Source organism: Acinonyx jubatus, chromosome C2 (assembly GCF_027475565.1).
Source record: "Acinonyx jubatus isolate Ajub_Pintada_27869175 chromosome C2, VMU_Ajub_asm_v1.0, whole genome shotgun sequence".
NCBI classification, from domain to species: Eukaryota; Metazoa; Chordata; class Mammalia; order Carnivora; family Felidae; genus Acinonyx; species Acinonyx jubatus.
In genome coordinates this window covers 133,520,240-133,544,352 of record NC_069384.1, presented here as the reverse complement: position 1 = coordinate 133,544,352, position 24,113 = coordinate 133,520,240, and positions in this window count along the sequence as shown.

Below are 24,113 nucleotides of genomic sequence, written 5' to 3'. Positions count from 1 at the left end.
CCTCCAACGCTATCAACAGTTAACAACTGTGGTCATTGCAAAGCATATCAGCTGGTTTTTCTGTGTGTGTGTGTGTGTGTGTGTGTGTGTGTGTGTGTGTGTGTTTTCAAACTGCAGTTATTTATTTTTGAAAGAGAAAGAGAATGTGCATGCCTGAAGAACCAGGGGAGTGGCAGAGAGAGAGGGAGAGTGAGAATCCCAAACAGGCTCCTTGCAGAGGAGCACAGCCCATTGTGGGGCAGGATCCCACAGACCACAGACCGTGAGCCAATGACCGGAGCCAAAATCGAGAGTCAGTCGCTTAACCGACTGAGCCATCCAGGCACCCCTCGCATCAGCTGTTTTTTAAGCCCTCTGTTTTCCATGCCTGCCAACATGTAATAGAACCTTCTCGGACCGTGGAGATGACTTCTACATCTAGTGCCACTAGCGCCACTGAGGAAATGAGCTTTAATTTGATTCAATTTTAATTAATTTAAACATAAAGAGCCACGTGTGCCTATTCACTGTCCTCCTGGGCAGTGCAGGTCTACAGAGAGCAGTGCCAGTTTTCCTGAAGCTGTATTAGCGCAGATAGAACAGGTTACATTGCACGTGGCACAAGATGCTCTTCCCCAGACTCCCTTGCAGCTAGGGGTGGCCGTGTGACATAAGTCTGGCCAATCTGAGAGGAGCTGAGGGTTACTGGACAAGCAATTTCCTTTCCCACATGGGACAATTTCCTATTTGCCTCTTTTGCTTTTCTTCTGCCTGGCGTGTGTCCATGATGCCCGCACACATAGCAGCCATCTTAAATGTGATCGCCATACACCGAGGTTGGCCCCTCCGGAAGCTGGGGAGGGGCTGGGACTTTGAAAACTTCCTCAGTGATCACCTGAGTCCTGGCCCCCCAACCTGTGGATGTCTGTGGCACGGGACAGAAAGCCCTTTCTCATTTAAACTTCTCTGCCTGTTTTTCTGTGCTTGGAGCCAAACCCACTAATCCTAATAGATAAAACTAGGTCCCATTATAAAGGTTTGCCCCATAATGAGTATCTCAGTGTCTACAGACGGGTATAAAGTCCGGTTATAATGGCAGTGCTTCTCCATTGCCCTCACCATCCTGACCCTTCTGCTTTGGGCAAGCCCGGGGCAGTATTGTGAGTAGTGAATAGTGAGTAGTTCTTATCAAATTGCCCTCCCCCCATCCTTTGCTTCCATTCTCTGTGCCCCGTTTCCTTGCGTTCCTGGCCTTGTCTCATTCTTGGTTTCTTCGTCTCTTCCCTCAGCCGTCTTCTGCTATCATCCATTATTTTTGTGATACTTCCTTCAAATCGGGGAGTGGAGGGAGGTTAAGCTTCGTCACAGGCCACAGAGATTTTAGTCACAAGGACTAAAGGGAGAGAAGGTCATTGAACATTATAAAGGTATTTCCTTCCACTGAAATATCTTTGGTAATAATTTTCCATTATGTGCCTGGAAAGAGGTTTGCTTGGTCTCACTTCGGATGTCTTGTTCACTCTTCTAGTTTCTTCCCAATGACTCTTTTTTTTTTTAAATACAATGTTTATTTATTTATTTATTTTTGAGATGGGCGGGGAGGGCAGAGAGAGAGGGAAAATCCCAAGCAGGCTCTGAAGTGCCAATGCAAAGCCTGATGCGGGGCTTGAACCCGCGGACCATGAGATCATGAGTTGAATTGAAATCAAGAGTAAGACGCTTAACCAACTGAGCCACCCAGGGGCCCCTCCAGGGACTCTTCACTGGGGGTATAGCATGCCCTAAGCCTCTGCTTGGCCCTTCCGTGTATGCTGTTTCTTTTAAGCCTCAGAATACCCCCCAGGAAAGGAACCTTGAGGAGACACTTGGGGACCAGGGTGGCCTTTTGAGAGTTTTTCAAATCCACACACTGTAGGTATTCATAGCCATTCACTAAGGTTGCTGAAAATGCCTCTGGTGTGTATGTCAATGGCGTCTCTTATTCCCATTTTACAGATGAGGAAAATGAAGCTCAGAGAACAGAAGGACTTTGTCGTACATAATAAATAGCAGTGCCAGGATCGCTGGTTGTAAGTCAGAGCTTTTTCCGCCAGAAAAAAATAGGAGGCTTGGGGTTCATTCTCCCATGTGAAGCTCTCCGGTGCCAGCCACTGGAGGCAAACAATCCGTTTCCTTCCTCAAAGGAGCTCTGACGGAGGGGAAAGGGAGAAGGGGAGAAACTAGGGAGAGGCCCCTAATGATGAGAGAAGTTCTCTGCCCTGCCAGCATGCCGGGCAGAAAGACACTTAACCTCTGCATCTCCCAGGAAGCCAAGGTGTTAATAAGCTTCCTAACCTCAGAGGGAAGTTCTGAGGATTCATTCTTGTTTAAAACCACTTTGTGATCCAACGATGAAAGATTCTCTTGGTTCTTGGGTGTCCCTAGTTCCTCCTCCCACAGACGTGACTCATGAAAAGTAGACGGGTGGAGGGAAAAGTACAGACAGGCAGCCGAGAGCAAGTTGAAAACAGAATAAGACGGGACAAAGAGGGCAGGGCGAGTGGTTCCAGAATTCAGCAATGGCCAGGAACCACTGGAAGATGTTCAACTAACTGCCCCTTCTCCCTGGACGCTCAACATGCAGCAGGGGTTTCCCTCACCCTCATACCATCCCATCCAAGAGAAAAACCGAGTGCTAACTTTTGAGAAGTGCTCTTCGGGGATCAAGTTAATGTAAAACCCTGCCTCTGCGTTGTCCAGTCCTCTGCTCCTTCATGCATCCTCCTCCAGGAAGAGGAAGAAAAATAGGTCATTCACTCCTTGGATATTTGGGCTTAGATGTGTCCCCAAGACTGAAATACTTTTTTACAAAAGTCTTCAGAAATTTGCAAGCGTTTCTACATTTTCCCCTCCTTCTTAAAAAATTTACGATGGAGTCCTATTTCCCTCTTTCCGCTTTTTCTAAGTTAAAAGGATGAGTGTGAAAACACAAGGGCAAACCCTTTCCAGAGTCAACTCAGCATTAAAGCAGCCCCAAATCGCTTCTAATGAAGGATTTCAATGACGGACCTGGAAAGAGAGGAACTGAAGGATAAAGGTAAATGTGTAGAAAATTCAGCTTGTTGTTAGTACACCGGTTACACCTCTGTCCTCAACAGAGAATTGTTGCCCAGCAGTTGTAGACTATGAAACAAATACCTACCCTCCTAGGTACTGATGAAGTGTATGGATGGAGGAGAGAAATCACCTCTTCCCTCTACCCACAATATAACAAATGTCATCTCCAGACACTGAAGAACACAGGGTTCATTTTTACTATAATATTTCAATCCATTTGAGCAAGAGGAACTCACAATGAATCATCCAACAAACACTGACCAAAGATCTTCTGTATGTTGGCATACATGAGATGATCAGTAAACACTCATGACCTAAGAAGCTGAGAAGCTGAACGATACATCTTGTTCTTAGGATCAAGATGTACGTGGCCAATTCGTGGGGAGAACGCAATTAATGCAGAGGCTAAAGCTTTAAGGAGGAAAGAACAGCAAGTTCAAAGCAGAGGCACTTTTCTCATTTGGGTAAGGACAGTGCACCCCAGGCGTCCCTAAGGAACACCGTGTACTGTTGTTCAGTCGGTGCACTGAATCAAAGGACTAGTCAAGCATGGGTGGGTGACAGAATTTGGCCCTTTCTACGTGCCAAGCGGAGAGCCAGCGAGGCACATCTGCCCAGATGTGATGCCTTTTGCTAATTTCCACAGACAGAATGGATTTTGGTGTGGTCCTATTTGCCTAGCTAAAAAAAAAAAAAAAAGTCCCTTCTTCAGGTTCGCTCTTCATTTATAGTCGTGATGATCGCGTGCGGCCCAGAGGACAAAGAATCACCACAATACAGCTCTCAATTGGTGGATTAACTAAAACGTCGTATCCTTGATTTCTGAGCACTGAACTATGCGGAGATGTTACCGGCGTCTATTTAACAGAACTGCCAAAAAACCTTTAATTTTTTCATATAAAACACACCCAGAACACTGAACGAATTTCATCAAAACGCTTAAGTGCCAGAAATGATTCCAATCTAAGAAAACATCAAGGCCTCGCGCTGTCTGTATCGCACATGCGACAGGCCTCCGTTAACGACACGGCTGGAACCCGGGTCTTAATTCTTTGGCGCGAAATCACCGGTTGACGTTCTGCCGGGAAACCTTCGGGAAGGGTCTCTGTAAATAAAGCACCCAGCTTCTTAGCAGAAAGTTGGCCGAGAGAGCGTGTTTCCTTCAGGGTCTGGGAGGAATATTCGCTGATCGAATGCTGAGGCAGGCCTGCACAATCAGCTGTTGTAACAGAATCTGTTGGTGTCGGCGGCGTGCTGAGTGACAGCAGTGTGTAATCAGAGAGGCGCACAGATACACATCAGACGGCAAGAGCGCAGAAATAAGCAGCGGAACGGGAGTATTTTGGAACCTAAATGGACCTTGGCACAAAACACTCTGAGACTGCCATTTTGCAGAGCCTGATGATTTTTGCTGGTTGCGTCTGGAATCTAGAAAGGCAAGAGTGAGGAAGACGGGAGGAGAGAGGTTTCTTTTCATGGAGCACATCCTAGGCCCCACGCGCAGAGGGCTTTGCATATGTCCTGGGATCTAATCCTTAAGGGTCACAATACGATGTTAAGGTGTATGATCTCTACTCACAGACGAGAAAAGCAAATCTTCAGAGACCCAATAACCCGCCCAAGGCCACCCAGCACATCAGTGACAAGGCCAGACCTGAAATCCAGGTCTTCCAGTCCCTAAAGTCCACACCGTCCCACCTGCCTTGTTGCCACGCCGTGGTGTAAATCAGGGGGTGACACTTCCTTCCATCCCAATCCTAGGAGCCCTCTTCAGCTGGTGGCTTCTGAGTATTCAAGAGGAGCTGGCTTTTAGCAAGTGCCCTTTCACTTTGTCTGCTTGGATGCTCAAGAAGGAGAATCTAGCTTATTCAAAAAGTAACCCCCCATGGACAGCTAGGTTGGGCTCGATTGGACTACGGTCGGAGAGCTCATTTTTCTAATCAGGTTTTTTGAACAGTAGGGCCAGGATAATGGGACATGACGTTCAAGAGCATGCATGACCAGCCTCCCAGGTATCTTCCCTGGGGAGGCATCTCCGAAAACATGTTCATCAGTTATGAAAGTCAGGTTCCCCTCTGAGCAAGGGAGCAGATTTACAAGAAAGCAAGTGATGTTCTCTGAGAGGAGTAAACCCACTTTATGTAAACCTGAAAGATCAGTTACAGTTCCCAGAATTCACCCCCAGAGTGTGCCCCTGAAGTCACTGAGTGAGGGACTGTGAGAAACAGTGTGAGTGGACTCAGAACAAAACAAGACTCACCTGATTACAAGTTTCATTATGAACCTTGGGTTTTTTAGAGCCGGTGACATCACACTGCTTTGAAACGTTGGGAAGGGAAGGGGGGCTGCTTTCTACGCTCGACACACACGTGAACTTCGCGTGTCTTACAGGACTTCCCACTGACATCACACAGAACTTTGTCTCCACTCGGGCTTCATGAGCTTTATAGGCCACCCTGGCCCTTCTCCTCTTTCAGAGGTGGTTAGCAACCAAGGGTGGATTTTTGTTATTTTCAAAGGCAGCGTCAGATGCCACGTGCTAGTGTAATTGTCAATGAATGTCGGCAGCTGGAAGCTCCGAGACCCGTCCTGGGCTCTACCTAAATATACCATTTGGATTTGGGGTCCATAAGAGCATGTACCCCAAAGTATGGTCCACCATGAGCAGAATGGGCCTCAAATAGGACCTTGCAAAAAATACAGGATCCCCAGGGGCGCCTGGGTGGCACAGTCGGTTAAGCGTCCGACTCTTGGTCTCAGCTCCGGTCATGATCTCACAGTTCATGAGTTCAAGTCCCACATGGGGCTCTGCGCCGATGGTGTGGAGCCTGCTTGGGATTCCCTCTCTCCCTCTGTCTCTGACCCTCCCCAGCTTGTGCTTGCTCTCTCTCTCTCTCTCTCTCTCTCTCAAAATAAATAAATAAACTTAAAAAAATTTTCTTAAAAGAGAGAACCCGCAGTTCTGTTGGATTACAATCTGCATTTTTTTTTATATGAGCCCCAGATGATTTGTACTGATCTGTGCGTTACAGTTGGATAAGTGCCAAAATAGACCTGTGGTCCTCCAAACGTCTCTCTAGGGACCAGCATCACTGGCATCACCAGCCACTTGTGATCAACGCGGAGTCTCAGGTCTACTGCATCCGAATTTCCATCTTAATGAATTCCCCAGGTGATCTGCACCCACACGGAAGCTGGGAAAGCATTGTTTCAGAGCCAGGCAGACCTGGGCTTTCGTCTGGGCTCCACCACTTGCTACGTGTATGATTTTCGACCAAGTACATAACTCTTGGATTTTCAGTTTCTTTGACAGGAGAATAACACAAACAGATCCTTTTTTCAGGAAATTCAAAGGGATTAAATTAGGTCATGTAGGTAAAGCTCTTAGCACGAGGCTAATGCACATTAAGCACTGGGTAAATAGTTGTTTTTAGCTTTCGCTTTTTGCTCCTTTCCCTCTTGTCTGTCATTCCCTGCCCTAGAGAGATTTCCATGAGGCCTTCCTGGGTCCCTTCCAGCGTTAACATGCCCTGATTTGACAGTTAGTTCATTTTTCTTAAACCAGCTGAGTTGCCACTAACCCAAACCCTGTAACTATAATAGAAGCAAAACTGGATTGAGAATTAGTTCCTCATCTGTGTCCAACTTTCTCAGCTGGCTGAGTCTGGTTTTGTCTCCAATGTGAAATGGAAAGCCAAAGGGGGACAGAGCCCACAGCATGTCTGCTAAGCACTTTCCGTGTAAAAAGTTCAGACGCTAACACCAGAGGAAACAAGCAGTCAAGGTCTACTCTTGTGGAGTTTGCTTATTCAACCAGGGAGATTGACAAATAAATATACGGCTGCCACTGAAATTGTAATACATGTTGTGAATGAGGGCCAGACAAGCGAGAATAGAAGTCGATGGTGCAGGTGGAGTTAGGAGGGTGAAGCTGAAGTGTTGGCCTTTTAGAGAGGTGACAGGCAAGTTGAGACTTGCAAAGGAAGCATGAGAATCAATCAGGACAAAGAGAACCCCAGGCATAAGCAAGTGCAAGTGCAATGGGCCTGAGGCAGAAAGTGGTTTGAGAAGTTAAAAAGCCAGAGAGAAGGTGGACAGGACCAGACCCCAGTCAGCAAAGTCGCTGGTTCCTAGATAGCAGGGACAGGTGGGCGGAGCCAGATCTGGGCTTCCCAGCCATTGGTGGTTCTATCAGGGAAGGCGAGGGAAGATACCACTGTAGAGAGCTCATGAACATAAGTGGGTCAAGCAAATCTCACTACTGACTGCATCCCTGGATGAGCTCCTAGAAGGAACTCAGTAATACTTGTGATTAAGCACAAATGAATAAATGGATGAGACATGCGATTCAAAGGCACGGATGACCCAACAGGGGAAAAAGTTATAACCCAAGAAAAGTATTTTGCAAAAGAATGCTGGGTATCACTCCTCCGAATGCCCCCTTCCCTTCCGAATTTAAATTTTTTCTTGTTCTGCTGGATTCTCTTATCTACATACCAATTTGTTGTAATGTCGCATGTCTTCAAAAATAACCTTGCAGGACATCCCCATTCTATTCCTGTCACTGGCCCATTTTTCTAGTACCCTTTACAACAAAGCAGTGAGTCGTTGGTCCTTGCACTATCCACTTCCTTTCTTCTCATTTTATGCCTTAAAACACTTGGTATTGATACACTAAAGAATACATAGGGGCTCCTGGGTGGCTTGGTCGGTTGAGTATCCCTCTCTTGATTTTGGCTCAGGTCATGATCCCAGGATCAGTGGATTGAGCCCGGGTTGGGCCCTGTGCTGAGAATGGAGCTTGCTTGAGATTCTCTCTCTCTCTTGCTCTGCCCCTCTCCCATGCTCGCACTCTCTCTCCTTCTCTCTCTCTGTCTGAAAGAAAAGAAGAATATATATAATGTATATGTAGATCATAAAGCTTACAGATGAAAGTGGACACCACATGAGTATCCCACCCAACTCATCTATTAGAACTTACCAATTCCACTGAAGCAATTTGGATACTCTTTTCCATTCCACCCCTGCCCCCACGAAGCCAGTCAGTAATAAACCTGAATTTTGTATTTATCATTCCTTTGTTTTTTTTTGAAACAGTTTTGTCACAAATGCTTGTATCTCCAAACAGCACGTATTTACCTTTACCTGACTTTTTGTGCTTTATGAAAATGGAAAATCACTCATAAAAAATCAACTCCAAATGGGACTTTCCAATGGCAAACTATCCAAACTTCTGGAAGGAAAGGCAGAACAATATCTTTATGACTTCCAATTGGGAAATGACATTTTAAATAAGACATAAAATGCGCTAAGAATTTTATTTATTTATTTTAATGTTATTTATTTATTAATTTATTTATATTTTGAGAAAGAGAGAGAGAGAGAGAGAGAGAGAGAGAGAGCAAGCTGGGGAGAGACAGAGAGAGGAGAGAGAAACTGCAAGCAGGCTCCATGCTTTCAGTGCAGAGCCTGATGTGGGGCTCAATCTCACGAACTGTGAGATCATGACTTGAGCCAAAACCAAGAGTAGACACTAACCTGACTGACCCATCTAGGCACCCCTAAAATGCACTAGTAATTTTTTTAAAAGACTCCCTCTATACACGTAAACCAACCCCCTCCCACTCTTTTCCAGATGTCACACTGCCAAGCAATTGAACCATCAGCGACTCTTCCTTTTAAGTTAAACATAACCCTGATGGAGTTCCTTTAAAACACAAGTATCCTCCAGAGATTACTAAGGTATCAAGCCTCTTCTGTACATTGGGTTTCCCGGGACATTAGCTCTAAGACAAAAATTCATGTGCAGGAATCTTATTAAGGAGGGCTCTTGGGGTTGACAGCTGTCAGGGAAGGGAAGGAGGCAGGTTTGGGACAGGGAGAAGCTGAGCTGTGATGCAGTCCAACAAAGGCCCCAGCCAATGCCACAGGGTTCTGAGGCTGGGATGGCCTTTTGAATTATAAATTATGGCATCTTGGCCTTTAATGCCTCGTCCACCAGTCACTGCAAGCAGCTGACCGTGGGCAAAATGGCTTCCGTCGGTCAAAGTAATTCGTTTAGGGGGCTGACATTTAGGAGACGTTTGCTGACAATACTTCCAGCAGCTGGGGGTATATGTTCTCACTCCTGAAGGGAAATCTGGATGGCATATCAGAGCATCCACCAAAGTCCATCACACTCTGGACTGAATACAATGTCTTCTTGGGGCTGGGGCAACCTGGTGGCAAAAGAACATTAGATATGGGTGTGCTGAAAAGGAAATGAGAGGAAGGAAATCAGCACCTAAAGCAACTTGGTTGAAGAGAGCTGGGGAGGGAACATTTGCTGGGTCATGGGCATTAAGTAAGGGCTACACAACACCAGCTTCCTTTACAGCTTCACAGTGTTTTCCAGAATCCACCTTGGTCCTTGCTTCTAATTAGTAATGAGTAACCCAACTAGAAGACCAAAGACATTCTTAGAGAACCAGTCCCACAGGAGAAGCTATGCACCCCTCATGCATCTACCCACACACAAAGAAAGTCCACTTTGATATACTTACTTAGAATTTTGCAATCAGACAATCTAGAAAGGAACTATTTTCATTTCAGGATGAATAAAAGTGTTGAATCATTTTGAAAAATAAAATTTGATACTTTGAATTGCCATGTGGGAGAATGACACTGAGCCGGGGGAGTAACCTAAACTTTCTAGGACTTTGGCTCCTTAATCTCTTTGTTAGAGCCCTACCTCAACTGGAAACCCTGAGCTTCGTGTAGTAGGTAGCAAGAGCAGGCTTCCGGTAGGCCATGATAGAAGCCAGAGCCATCGGAACAAAGAACACTGCACCTTCCCAGAGCTCTGCTTTGCAACTTTTCAGAAGGTGAGAAGATTTTCAGCAATATTTTAAAAATTGACCAAAGAGAGATAAAGCCATTAAGAAATAACCAGTCCTCGGGGAACCTGGGTGGCTCAGTCAGTTAAGCGTCCGGTCATTGTCTCGTAGTTCATGGGTTCAAGCCTTGTGTTGGGCTCTGTGCTGACAGCTCAGAGTCTGGAGCCTGATTCCAATTCTGTGTCTCCCTCTCTCTCTCTGCCTCTCCCCCACTCATGCTCTGTCTCTGTCTCTCTCTCTCTCAAAAATAAATAAACTTTTAAAAAAATTTAAGACTTTCTTGCTGACTTGGTATTGCTTCGTTCAGGCTGAGCAGGTAGAAACAATTGCAACTGAATGTGAACTTGAAGAGAATAAATTTCCTCATCTTAATTATTCTCTAGAATGACAACATTCAATAAGCAGCATTTTGACAAGATATTAATAAGTTTCTTACTTAAAAAGGCAGCTGGAGGGAGCTCTCTCAAATGTATTTGGGAAATTCTGTGTATTGTATCTCTCTCCTGCAGAGTCGTGGTGCCATTAAGTTAGTAAGAGATCTGAGAAGTCCTGCAGCAAAGAAAACTTCAATCTTGTTGAAGTATGCAGTCTTCAAGAGTCAACCCCAGAACACATTTTCCCTGGAACACTCATTAACATCTTGCCAAACTAGTACATGAAGAGCATGTTTTGGAAAATGCTGGTCTAACCCTACCTATTCTACTGACAGATGGGCAGCCCTAGGGTCAGAAAGGAAAGGAAGCTTTCCCGAGATCACAATAGTTATTAGAGACAGAGTCAGGACAAAAAGGCTGGGTCCATAACCTTCAAACCAGTGTTATCTTTCTAATCTGCAGACTAATGGAAGAAAATCAAATTTGGCTATTGATTGAGGGTTGGTCTAAGAGATGGCTGCAGGATTCATTTTAAACAGAAAACTTTTTCTTATTTTTCTCACTCATAGGATGTCTATGGGTTTTCTTATTCATAGAGTGTTTTAGGGTTTTCTTATTCTCTCTAGGACAGGGAGACGAAGGAAGAGAGGGACTAAACAGAATCTGCTTAATAAGGCAAAAGACCATCAACCTAGGCCATTAAAGTTGTGTATGCCTTTTAAGGGATTTTTCTATTTCCTCTAGAAGTCTACATGTTTGAATTGGAGGTGGGACCCTGGACAGAGGAAGGAGAATGTGGGAGAAACACAGTGGGACCCAGCAATGTGGCTGCAGAACAGACTCCAGGCAGAGAAATTACCACGAGAAGACTTCCGATGGTGGACTATTAGAAAGGAGCTTCTGCTTCCTAATTAGAGATGCTTTGTGCTTCGGTGCCCCTCTGTGGTACCCCCACATTCTCCCTCTCCCCCATTCCCAAGGTCACTTAGTGAAGGGCAAAAAATGGCAAGGAGAAGTAGACCCTTGCAGCATGCTGTCTTGGAAATGATGTGGAGGCTGGGTCCATGTTTGTAGGGAAACGCACAACGTCAAAGACTGGAGCTATTTGGTGGGGCGCTGCTGGGAAGCCAGAGGGGACCCAGGGAAGGAATGGAGTCACAGTCGGGAGCAAGAGGGGGCAGAAAGCAACCACCTCTCAACACATCTGCCCCCACCCAAGACTCCTCAGATATATTGGAGAAAGGTACTGAACTTGAAGGAGGACGGAGTACTACTTGAAGTACTTGAAGTAGGAGGGAGCCTCGAATTAATTTATTTGGACCTTTAGGTAAAAGGCGAACCAGAAGGTCAACTGGGACTTTTAAGTTACACCATGAGATGGGGACAAGGAATTTCATGTGAGAATATCACTGAACACGGCTCCTAATTTTTTCCAACTGGATCGGTCACCCTGGATTCCTGTTGCCACGTATCCATGTGGCTCCAACCATCTTTGTCTTGCTTTGCGGTGCCCACTGGGAAGCCAGCCACCTCTTGATTCACCAAAGAGGTGCACCACAAGATGAGTACTCACCAAACACTGGTCCAGTCCTTCCTACCCCCTGGTAAAATACCATGAGTATTAGGTAGCCAGACGAGTGGGGAATAGCCCCAGAGAGGACGAAGAAAAATACATATTCAATTTTCTTTTTTTTTTAATTAAAAAAAGTTCTTTTTAATGTTTACTTATTTTTTGAGAGAGACAGACATACAAAGCACGAGAGGGGGAGGAGCAGAGAGAGAGGGAGACACAGAATCCGAAGCAGGCTCCAGGCTCTGAACTGTCAGCACAGAGGCTGATGTGGGGCTCATACTCGCAAGCCGCAAGATCATGCCCTGAGCCCATTTAGATGCTTAACCAATTTAACCACCCAGGCGCCCCTACACGTTCACTTTTCAAACTTGAAATGCTAAGGACCTTTTGAAATGAAAAGTTTTTAAAACGCCAAGGAGTCTGGGTAGCAATCTTGTAATTGGCCTAATGCCCACGATGTGGCCTATCAGTTCTGATTTAAGTTTTAATTCCAAAATGCCCTAGAATTCCTTAAATCACTATATGGTTATCTACTTCTCATCATTTTTACCTGTAAACATAGTCAACTCATGGTAGCACATTAAATTGGATGCTTCCTGGTAGTAACCCCCGCACCTAGGAGCATTTAACCCCCTTTCCCACTGACAAAGTGAGCTTGGCTCACCTGTGATGGGCGGAGCCAAGTCTCTCCTCTCCATCAATATTCAGTATCTTTGAATGCAACTTTTGTGGCAGCAGGATGTTCAGATTCCCCCTTTCCTACAATGCAAGGAGAAACCTAAGCATTTATCTTCCAAATTATCACTCTTATTTTTCAAATGGTGCGTGTCTCCCCCACTAAGCAGCTTACAGGAGACAGTCAGTTGCAACCTAACATGGATGAGGTTTCAAAGGTATGTGCTGTGCACTCCGCAAGGCTTCGGAAGTTCCCGCCTGTGGTCATTTCCGTGCTTACCCCAGCCTCTTCCTTGCTGAGCAGCGAGGCTTAAAACCCTGCCCTACAGCCTTTACGCAAGCCAAGCCACTGCTCATCGAGAACATAAGTCCAAATGGTATCTTCAAAAGTCAGATGTCAATGCCCCTTACCTCTCAACAAGACAGCCCGTCTTCAATGAGATCTACTTTGCATTCCTTCCATACACAAAGTTATTCTAGAGTGCATGTCATAGAGTTTAGCCAGGAAGCCAGGTGCTTGCTTAATCAGTATTTTCTGGTTCAAGGGACACTCATTGCCACTCTCCGCCCCCCAACTCCATCAGCAAGGATAGGAGGATTTTATCAGATAATGACAGTGCTGTACTCAACCATTCTTTGTTGAAGCATCTCTACTTCTTTTCTGTCTCATCATTCATCGTGTACAGTTTAAATGAGGAAGGTTAAAACAGTTAACCAGATCATGTTAAAATACGTGTCCAAACATGCTCCCTGCTCTGAAACTGGAAAGCTGAAATGATTTAATTATTTAATATTTTAAGTGAAGGGGGTGTGAGATTTATTTTACGATCACTAAGGAATAGAATCAAGGAGGAGTCACTAGGCTGCACAGCTAACAGGTGCATCTGTCAAGAAGTTTTGTAACTTAGTCAAGTTAAATGACGTAACACACCGTTTCTTCCCTGTGGTTGAAAAAGAAAGGACAATGTACGATTCTATAGGTATAAAGGATAATCCAGGATTAGATGTTGAGAATAATGCAGGGGAAATGTGGATCTATCGGAAACCATTTTCCATCACCCCGCAGCTGCCAAGAGAGAATCTTTCTCTTAGAAAGTAGGGAGAAGGGGGAGAGATGGAAACTGGGTTATAACAGAAGCTGTAAAGACTAAAACTTGTTCTCATTCTGAGGAATTCTTTTTCTTGTTTTAATTAGCCTTCAACAATTAAAGACAACATTTTTAGACCAACAAATCACAAACCCACTACACTAGGGTTTGGCAAACTTTTTCTGCAAAGAGTCAGATAGTAAATACTTCAGGCTCTTAGAGCCATACAGTCTCTGTAACAGTTGCTCTAATCTCCTATTGTAGCAGGAAAGAACCATAGATGGTACGCTCAACAAAGGGGCATGGCTGCGTTCCGAAAAATACCTTTATTACAGAAGCAGACAAGGAGCTGGGTTTGTCCCCCAGGTGTGTAGTTAGCTGACCCCCGCCCCAGACGAGGTTTTATGAAGGCTAGGGCCTATATCGCCAAGGTCTGGTACATTTTAGGCACTTAATAAATATTGGGGAGACACATTCTTTAAAGTTGGAGTCGCAGGAGCTCTACATTGTATGACCTTGGCCAAGTCACTTCATCTTTTAGAGCCTCAGTTTTTGAAAGTATAAAATGGAAAAAGGAATGTCGGTCCTGCCTGTGATGAATACCTCATTGTAATATAAGTCAACCACAACGACAGAATCACCAACATGTATTGATCTCTTAAAAAGTATCGTATAAAGTTGGTTTTTCTACATAACATATTAATCGTCACGGTAAATGTATATTATCTCTATTTTGTCAGGTAAGGAAACCAAGTACACAGGGAGTTTAAGTAGCTTACATTCACGTGGTAAATGATGGAACTGATATTCAAACTCCAGAGGCTGCCCAGTTAACCACTATGCACAGCTTTGTTTTCCCCAACCTTGGAAACTGAAATGAGCTTTTACAAAGAGTTGTTTGCTGCCTTTTGTATTTTATAAATCATGGACCTGGCTTGCTCCATAGAACCAACATTTTATACTTTGTGCTCCAATCCTCTACGACTCTTCAGCCAACTTCACTGGAGAAGAGAAGGGCATACATGAGAAATCACATAAGGTCCCACTGGAGGCGAGCAAATGCTGGCAAACTAATGCAAAAGTGGGGCAGGGGAGATATTGATTAGAAAATACTAGACAGCTCACAGAACTAAGGAGGAGCAGAACAAGGCTCTGGGATGAGAAAGGACCATGTACAATGGTAACTCGAAGACACTGATAACGAAACCGTAGCTCGAAACCACCTCCGGCTTCTAAGTATCTCAGCTCATGTTTCAAATTCCCTGGAAAGAGAATCTCTTTCGTCTAGCTACATCAAGCATTTCCACCCTTATATTAATCATCTCTAGCCAAGGAACAAAACTGGTGGCAATGTGATAGAGGAAATGACATAGATGTCATGGATGAAATGGAGCCATGAAGGCGGCAACCACATCAGCGGGGCTATACCTTAAGTGCAATGCCAGTAGCATGTCCTGACTGATGCTACTTTCTACCTACTGCCCTCTTATCACATTTTCACTTGAAAACAAGAGCCTTAGACATGTCGCGTTTCTTTGAATCCTCTATCATAGGCTGCCAAACATGCAAATTTGCTGTGAAAAGTTCCAGATGCTTCTACCCTCCCTTATTCAACCTTTCCCTCCTTCTACCTATATCCTCCGTACACTGTCTCCTTCCATCCGTCTTTAATTTTCGATCTCATGATCTGTCGATACCCATAATTCTTGATCGGCCCTGCCTACCTCACCTGTTATCACACACACACCTATGCCGATCGCCCAGTTATGACACTTGTTTGTTTCTGGCCGTAGCAGTAAAGTTCACTCTCCAGACTCCACTTTTATATAAACATCTGTGTTTTACGATTTCTATGGCTTAAAATATAGCTTTAGTGTCACGACTCTATAGTTTAATACAAAATGGAATCATCGTCCGTACTCGTTTTTGTTTGACAAATGTGTTCTTAACCTTATTTCTGCAGTAATTTTTAGGACAAGAGCACTACTTTCTGATCAGCACAATAATAGAATGCCCGTTAAACAGATGAACGTCCTTTGTGGCTAAAATGTGGTTTTGTTTCCATCACACTGGGAGTCAGACTCTTTGGGAGGGCATTTAGATAAATGTGAACCGTAGAATGTTGGACAAACTGTTTTAACTGCCGCTTTCCCTTCTCCCTAATTTGCAGTTGCATTTCTGCCCCTGTGTATTTCCCCTCCTCAGCCCAGGACAACCTGCTCCTTTCTACAAGCCAATGGTTTCCACATTATACCGGGAGACCAGGCCTGGAATCCAGAGAGAGTATAGAACTTTCTGCCATGGAGTATCTAGAAGGAATCGGAAAGAGTCAGGGACCTTTAAATCCATGGTGTTGTGTACAATTCAGCGGTTGGTGTTTTTTTCTTCAGACCTTTCAGTTATTATTCCAAAAATGAAAATATTTCTAATTAATAATAATCACTTCAATTTCTGATCTTAGGTTAATTTCCAGGCACTTTGCTGATGACTTTACAAGCATTATCTCACTGAATTCTCACTAAAGCCCCCAGTCCATGTTGTAGATGAGAAAACCACAGCTAACAGAGGTTAAGCAAGCAGCTTGCTATACCACACAGCTAATAAGAGGGAGACATGAGATTGATGTTTAAAAAAAATTTTTTTTAATGTTTATTTATTTCTGAGACAGAGAGAGAGACAGAGCATGAGTGGGGGATGGGCAGAGAGAGAGAGGGAGACACAGAATCAGAAGCAGGCTCCAGGCTCTGAGCCATCAGCACAGAGCCTGACGCGGGGCTTGAACTCACAAACCATGAGATCATGACCTGAGCCGAAGTCGGTCACTCAACCGACTGAGCCACCCAGGCGCCCCAAGATTAATTTATTTTTTAACGTTTATTCATTTATTTTTGAGACAGAGAGAGAGAGAGTGCACTTGTACAAGGTGGGGAGGGGCAGAGAGAGAGAGAGAATCCCAAGCAGGTTCTGCAATGTCAATAAAGAGCTCTATGCAGGGCTCAAACCCATGAATTGTGAGGTCATACCCTGAGCCAAAACCAAGAGTCAGGTGCTTAACCACTTAACTGACTAAACCACCCAGGTGCCCCGGAGGGAGACATGAGATTTAAATCCAGACAGTTTGACCCCAATGCCTGAGGTTCAAATTAATTACAGTTTCTCTTTCATACCTTGCTGTTTGCTTTAACTATTACCATTATCAAATGTAATTGTAAAAAACAACTTATAATTATTTGCTACCTTTTCCAGCATGAGATCATTATGCTTGATTCCATAGTCACTATCCTACATCTGGTCAAAAGTCATATCCATCACTTCATTATGGAAATCAGTGAATAAGTAGAATTCATTCTTTTATTCAATTCATATTTGTTGCTTTCTTTTTTTTTTTTAACGTTTTAATATTTATTTTTGAGAGAGAGAGAGAGAGAGAGAGAGAGAGAGAGACAGAGCACACACGGGAGGGGCGGAGGGAGATGAGACACAGAATCCAAGGCAGCTCCAGGCTCTGAGCTGTCGGCACATAGCCCGACATGGGACTTGAACCCATGAGCTGCGAGATCATGACCTGAGCCGAAGTCAGATGCTTAACCTACTGAGCCACCCAGGAGCCCCATATTTATTGCTTTCTTATTATGTGGCAGGTTCTAGGCTAGGGTCTCTGTCAAAGATAGGAATGAACAGTCTCTTCCTTCATGGCGTTTGGAGGGCAAAACACTAGAAGAGATCGTTGGAGAAAGAAAAGGAGAGACGATAACAATTACAAATTGTTTGGCATAGTATTCGATAAAATTTAATGAACAGTTGCCCTGCAGACTACTTTTCAAGGCTGATTCTAGCAAACTTTATCCTGTCACATAGAAATATCGTATGTTCCTATTATATAGGTCTTTCTGAGCCCCTGGGTTCTGCGGAGAAATGTAGGATTCTTTTCAACAAAATGCCATGGCACACTCTCTGCCATTCATTCGTTACTATTACCCTATTAAAAAGTGCCCCACTGTTATAAATTCTTAAAAATCATGGTGGACAAAGGAATGAAACTGATCTGTAAACAAAACAAATGTACAGGCTATTAAGTGCTAAAGACGATGAATTTTATCCTCAAGACTGGGTTGAGATGAGGGAAATTACAATGGTATTCGCCTAGGAATCACTATCTCCCCCTTACCTGCAGAGACCTAGACTACTTTAATACTAACAGAGGGTCACATTTTATTATAGCGAACGCCATGGTAAAATTTTCTGAACGATAGCTGAACGATATCAAGAATTTGAATATTTTTCTTTTTTCGGCAATAGGAATACAAGGAACAGAATCTAGAGTAGAAGTCAATTCTCTGTATCTTTACTCGAGTAACAAGGTAACAAAGCACTTAAGCAAAAGAGTAAGAGAGTTTGACTTTTTTTCCCTCAGATTTATTATTGACCAAAATAACGCTACAAAATGACTGAGACTCAGTCAGCTTGAGTTTTGAAGCTCTCTCCCCGAGTTAATTTTAGTTAAAATTATGTTTGAGCTTCTGGATGGGAATTTTTTTTTCCCCTTGTCTGATTGATTTTTGTTTTGTTTTCTTTACATTTATGTTCCCTTTGCACATTGCACTTATGCCAGGTTTGGGAGGGGAAAACGCCGATCATTCCGCAAGATGGTGGGTTGCCGTGTTTTGGTTGATTAGGATGAGGTTGCAGTAAAGCATCCAACATGCTGGTGTGCCTTTCAGTTAAACCTTCAAATCCTTAGAGGTGTTTCTCATCACTAAAACAACAGACCATAAAGTTTGCTTTATGCAAGTAGATTTCTTTCTTTATTTGTACTCAAACACAACCATAAAGGTTTATCTTCTGATCAGAGAAAGAAAATAAACAAAGCAACAAAGGTCTCCACAATAGAGAGTGTATAAGCCAACTTAGCAAGGTCTTTGTTCTTTCCAGGTTAATAAGAAATAGGAAGAAAGGAAAAAGTAGGATTATGAGGAAAGGAGGCTCCGTGCTTTTTTATGTCACTTTGATTCCTGATAAGCAACTTCAGTGTGTGTTTAAAATCTTGAGGATTTATATTATTAACCAAACAAGAATTTTTACAATCAGGGAACATTTGTCTGGTTTCCCCCTCGCCTCCTCCCTCCCCACCCATCCCCCCAACCAGCACACACAATTTTTGTAGAATATTTTGTTGGCTATAATTAAACTATGTGTGTTAATTAGGATTAGATTTTAAATGCACTGCTTGGGAAGTTGAAAAATACAGGATCTGAATGAGCCCAAATTGAGATGACACTTGAATTTTCGCAGATGTTTCCATAATCCTAATTTCAAATTGATTGTACTTCCTGAACAGTGAGAAGCCATTTTCAGTTATTTATTCAGACGTGTGCACTACTTTTCCCTCTGCCAGTGGTAGAAAATATCTAACACTTTCGTTAACTCCTTCAAATAAACTGATTTCTGAGGCAGGTTTTAATGGGAGGGGTGCCAAATAAGTCCCACCTGCTCCCGGGGTCACCCCAGAGCCTACATACGGCCCACGCAGAAATCTGCACTCCGGCAATTTCTCCCTCGCCTGCCCCCTCACGATGGGTTCAGCTGGCTTTTGACTGTCACTGCTCAACAGGCCAGGGAAAAAGGCAAAGAGAGACAAAAAAGGAAAACTTCCCATATTATTGGCTACGAGCAGCCCATAATCTGTGACACTTGATTCAGCCACAAAGATGTGCAGCATCCTACGCTACATAAGCCCAGGGTTTGGACCCAACAGCAGGGCCACCTGTAAAACACATTCCCAAATAAATGGCCTGTAAAAAAGATACACCCCCGCCAAATCCAAGTGCTTCTGTACCAAGCAGCATTTCGGCTAAAGCTGAAAGCCCAACACCGGACTTGGAATATGCTTGAAAGAAAGGGTGGTCATTTCTTGCATGTGTGCAGATTTGTTACGGTTTCTCTCTACATTTTATGCTCGCCTCAAAATCCAGGAAGTCTTCAGAAATCCTGCCTTCTCCTGACAAGTCTCCTATTTGATTGTAATTCCTTGCAGCTTTCCTGTTAGGGGGGCCTCTGCTGAATTAGAGGCATGGTGCCTCTTCCACCTGTAATGATTTCCCACTCAACTGTAAGACAATGGCCATGATTGATCTAATGAGGGACTGGAAAAGCCAGCTGATTGCTATAAATAGTAGAAAGCAAAAACTTGTGCTTGGCTTCCCAAAGAATTTCTCATCAACTCTGGTACCCCAACCTAAATAGGTAAGCAGCCTTGTGGCAAATTAGGTAAGGCACTGAAGCTTTTTCTTGGTGTGAGTTCGTATAGAGGGCAAGGCAGGGTGTAAGCAGTGAGAGAAGACTGACAGAATATTCGCGTTTGAGAGCGACAATCACGTCATTCTATATGCCTCGGGGAGGCAGCATTCATTTTTTTTTCAGCAAAAAGCACTTTGAATAAATGCCACTGTACATGAGGCCAGAGAGTTAAGGCTTTTTGTTTTTGTTTTTTTTAAGACTGTTGCTTTTTAAATATTTGAAATCCAGTGGAAATAGCTGTTGTGTATTCATTTGTCAAAGAAACTAGCGTGCTGCCACGGTACATAAAAGTAATTCACATAATGTCCCCGAAAATCACATAATTTTTTTTTCCTCATTGCATCTCTTAGGGTTGTGTTTCTTAACCCTGGCTGCACATGTATCACCTGAGGCCCAGACCATACCCCAGATCAATTGTACCCAAGTTATCAGGACTCAGACCCAGGAATCGCTCTTTTTAAGCTGTCTGGGTGATTCTAATGGGTGGCCAAGTTTGAGATCCAGTTGTTGTACTAAAGGGTCTCAAAAGTTGTGTGGAGACATTTTTTCCTCCTTTCTTATATGCAGGTGAAAGGGTCACATAAAATGGTCCTCTCCCTATCGCTTGTCCCTCAGTCACCTGAGGATTAACCCGTTCATCACGTGCCTGCCTGGGCTTGTTCCTGATCCCTGCTAGAGCCCCTCCCTCTGGCACAGGGGTGGGGGGAGCCTTGCAATCCCCTGGATAATGGGAAGGAGAGCTGTAGCAACTTGGCTAAGGACAATAGGCGGTAAGAGGCAGAACCAGATTTCAAATCAGGCCAGTGTAGACACCAGAGTCCCTGTCTTTTACCATTACAAAAGCAAAGGTTTAATGCTAGGGCCCTAGGAACCACACCCAACCGAAGACTCTTTCATTTTGGCTCTCACAGAAATCTAGTTCACGTTCATCCCCACCACCCCTTGCAGTCTTCATATTGAGCACATTTCAACCTTTTACTGTTACAGCTTGGCCTATGTAGGCGTGTGAATTCACATGCCTGTGCTGAAGTTGGAGGGGCCTTTAAAATTATAGTGAAGTCACAAAGTCATAAATGCTGTCACATGTTTCCATCCATTACCCATTGATAAAGACTAAAATCCTCCCTCCCTCCCTGAAACCGATGTTCCTTACTAATGTCATTCAATTATTCACTTGTTCATTCATTCATTTATCTAATGCGTTTCTGCTAGATAGAAGACACTTTGTAAGTCAAATAATCCAGAAGGACAGGAGTGAACATGTATGTCCCATTGAGCGCCAGACATCTTGTTGGGCATTTTGCAGATATTTTTTTTAATGTTTATTTATTCTTGAGAGAGAGAGAGAGAGAGACAGAGCATGAGTGGGGGAGGAGCAGAGAGAGGGAGACAAAGAATCCGAAGCAGGCTCCAGCTCTGAGCTGTCAGCACAGAGCCAGAGGCGGGGCTCGAACTCACGAACTGGGAGATCATGACCTGAGCTGAAGTCGGACGCTTAAGTGACTGAGCCCACCCAGATGCCCCAGACACTTTTTTTTAAAGCTAATATTTAATCCATTCAGCAGCCTATCCAATACTACGAGCATGAATATTTTCCTGATAACGTAAATTGAGAATACACGAAGCAGGGACATTTTCATTCCTTCATTTAATAAATATGGATGAGTAACCTCCAGGTGCCAAGCACTACTCTAGATTATGGTGACCCAGGAGTCTGAACAAGACTGACAGGTTGTCCATCCTTCATCTGTGATGTGCTGGAGGCCTCTCATCTCAGTCAGTTTGCAAGAGCTGATAATTAAAATTTCAGGAATTTTGCAGGGCAGTTGTTAAACTACAGTAACTAGAAATCATTCATGTTAGGAGTATTTACACAGCAGAAATTGGCAGAAACTACAAATCAGGACCTTTCCTCCTTTCTTGCTTTTTTTGAGCCAGTTTACAGCCATTTATGAAGTTTTAGAATTCAAATCCAGACCTGTCTGCCTATGAAATGAGTGCCATTTCTACTCTGTAGCTGAATGAAGACATCTCTATCCTCAAAAAGCTATACACATAGGGAGAGAGAAGTACATCAACACCAAGAGCACAGATTCTGACGTAGACCCTGGATTTGATTCCCACCTGCTACTTACCAGCCCTGGGACCTCGCAGATTTACGTTAATAGCTCTTAGTCTTAGCCTCAGTTTCCTCTTCTGTAAAGTGGAAGGCAAATAACACTTACCTCCCCGGGTTGTTGCAAAGATGAAGTTGGTCAATATATATAAAGGGGATAAAAGCCTGACATTTAGTAAGTACTATGTAAATGTTAATTATTATTCTTAAAAAAAACAAGCAAAGCAAATTAACAGGCATGTGTAGACCAGTGTTTATACCTGAGAGAGAAAAAGAAAAGATTTTGAATCCAGGAGAAAACTATTTCTCTCCTTTCCTTCCATATGGTTGAATTAAAAGCTCCTACAATTGTTCAAAGTTTGCCCAAACCCACTGATTTGACTATGGTTGTTCTCATTATATGGCGAGGGGAACACTGCTTTGTCAAGCTGGAGCTTTGTTGGAATCCAAAAGAAGTGTATGCACTCTGTAATGCCTTATCCAAGCATAGGCTCACCAAGACCCCCTGAGGGTCGCAGTCACACAGAAGCCTGTGCCCTCAGCTTGTCTCCTGGCCTGACTAAGGAATTCAGTGCACAGCTTTGTGGAAGTCCATTTTTCCGTGATTCTTTGAATCACGTGATTCTTTGTAATCACCATTGTTTTGTCATTTTTGTTATTATTTTGTTATTTTGTTATTTTGTTATTTCTTTTCTTATTTTTCGTGATTTGTGTTGATTGAATATACCAGCACCTTAAAAAAAAAAAAACTGTTGGGGCACCTGGGTGGCTCAGTCGGTGAAGTATCTGTCTCATGATTTTGGCCTAGGCCGTGATCTCACGGTTCCTGAGTTCAAGCCCCGCATCAGGCTCTGTTCTGACAGTGCAGGGGATTCTCTCTGTCCCCTCTCTCGCTGCCCCTACCCTGCTTGCTCTCTCTTTCAAAATAAATAAATAAACTTAAAAAAAATTTTTTTTAAAAAGAAAAAAAAAGAATTGTGTTGTTACATGCCCACCGGAATATATAAACATTGCTAATCAAAGCTACTTGTGTGATGGAAACAATTCTTATTTATGTAAGAATTATATAAATTTTGTAAGAATTATATTAACTCTTTATAGAGTTAAGAAGGGAGAAAGGATCCAAGGATAGGAGAGACATTTAATCTATCAAGATGTGAGGACTTGAACACAGTTTGCAGTAAGCATGCTTATGTTTCAGTGAAAATTTGACAAGAAATAAGCTTTCAGTTTAACAACTAGATCTAGTCATTACAGGTTAATAAGAATAAGGACTTGAGTAATCTATCTCTAAGTGGCCACACAATTTGTAAACTGAAGATCGAAAATCTTATGGTTGCAAAAAAAGTTACTCAATCTTTTATCCACAGAGATCAGCAAAAATGGCTTCTTAGATTGTCCCAGAATTTAAGTCCATAAAGTGTGAATGTGTCATATTTACTGTTGTTTATTTCACTAGATGTTAGATTAAACAGTCATTAGTTCAATCAAATTACTTAATATTATTACTTCATATGAAATGCTCCATAACCTCAGTACACATCAAAGTGTATAATTTACACCAAAATCATTACTTGCCAATATTTGGGGACCCTGGTAGGAAATCAAGATACCATCTCATCTAGCCAGCTAGAATGAAATTTCTTTTCCTCCTCCCCTGAGAACTGCCTTCCCTCAGCCTTTGTCAAAGACTTTGTCAAAATGTTAAACGAAATAGTTGTGCAGTATATAGTAACGATCTAGAATTACTATTACTAAATGTCTCTGAAAGCAGTAATATCCCAATGTCCAGCTGTTCTGAAACTTCCTGCCCAGACTCTTAATGATATGATTCAACTCAAAGTCCAATAGAAGGAGGAAAAGTTAGTGAGACCATGTACAAAAAGGATTTAAGTTAAAAGTTGGAGAAAGTTACACGGAATGAACTAAAGTCTTGACTATGGCAGGCTTAACGGGAACTTCCAAAGGAAGCTGGAAGGTGGGGGAGTCCTTTCTCTTTCTTCTTTCTCATACTTTCTTATTTTCTGTATTTTGAAATCT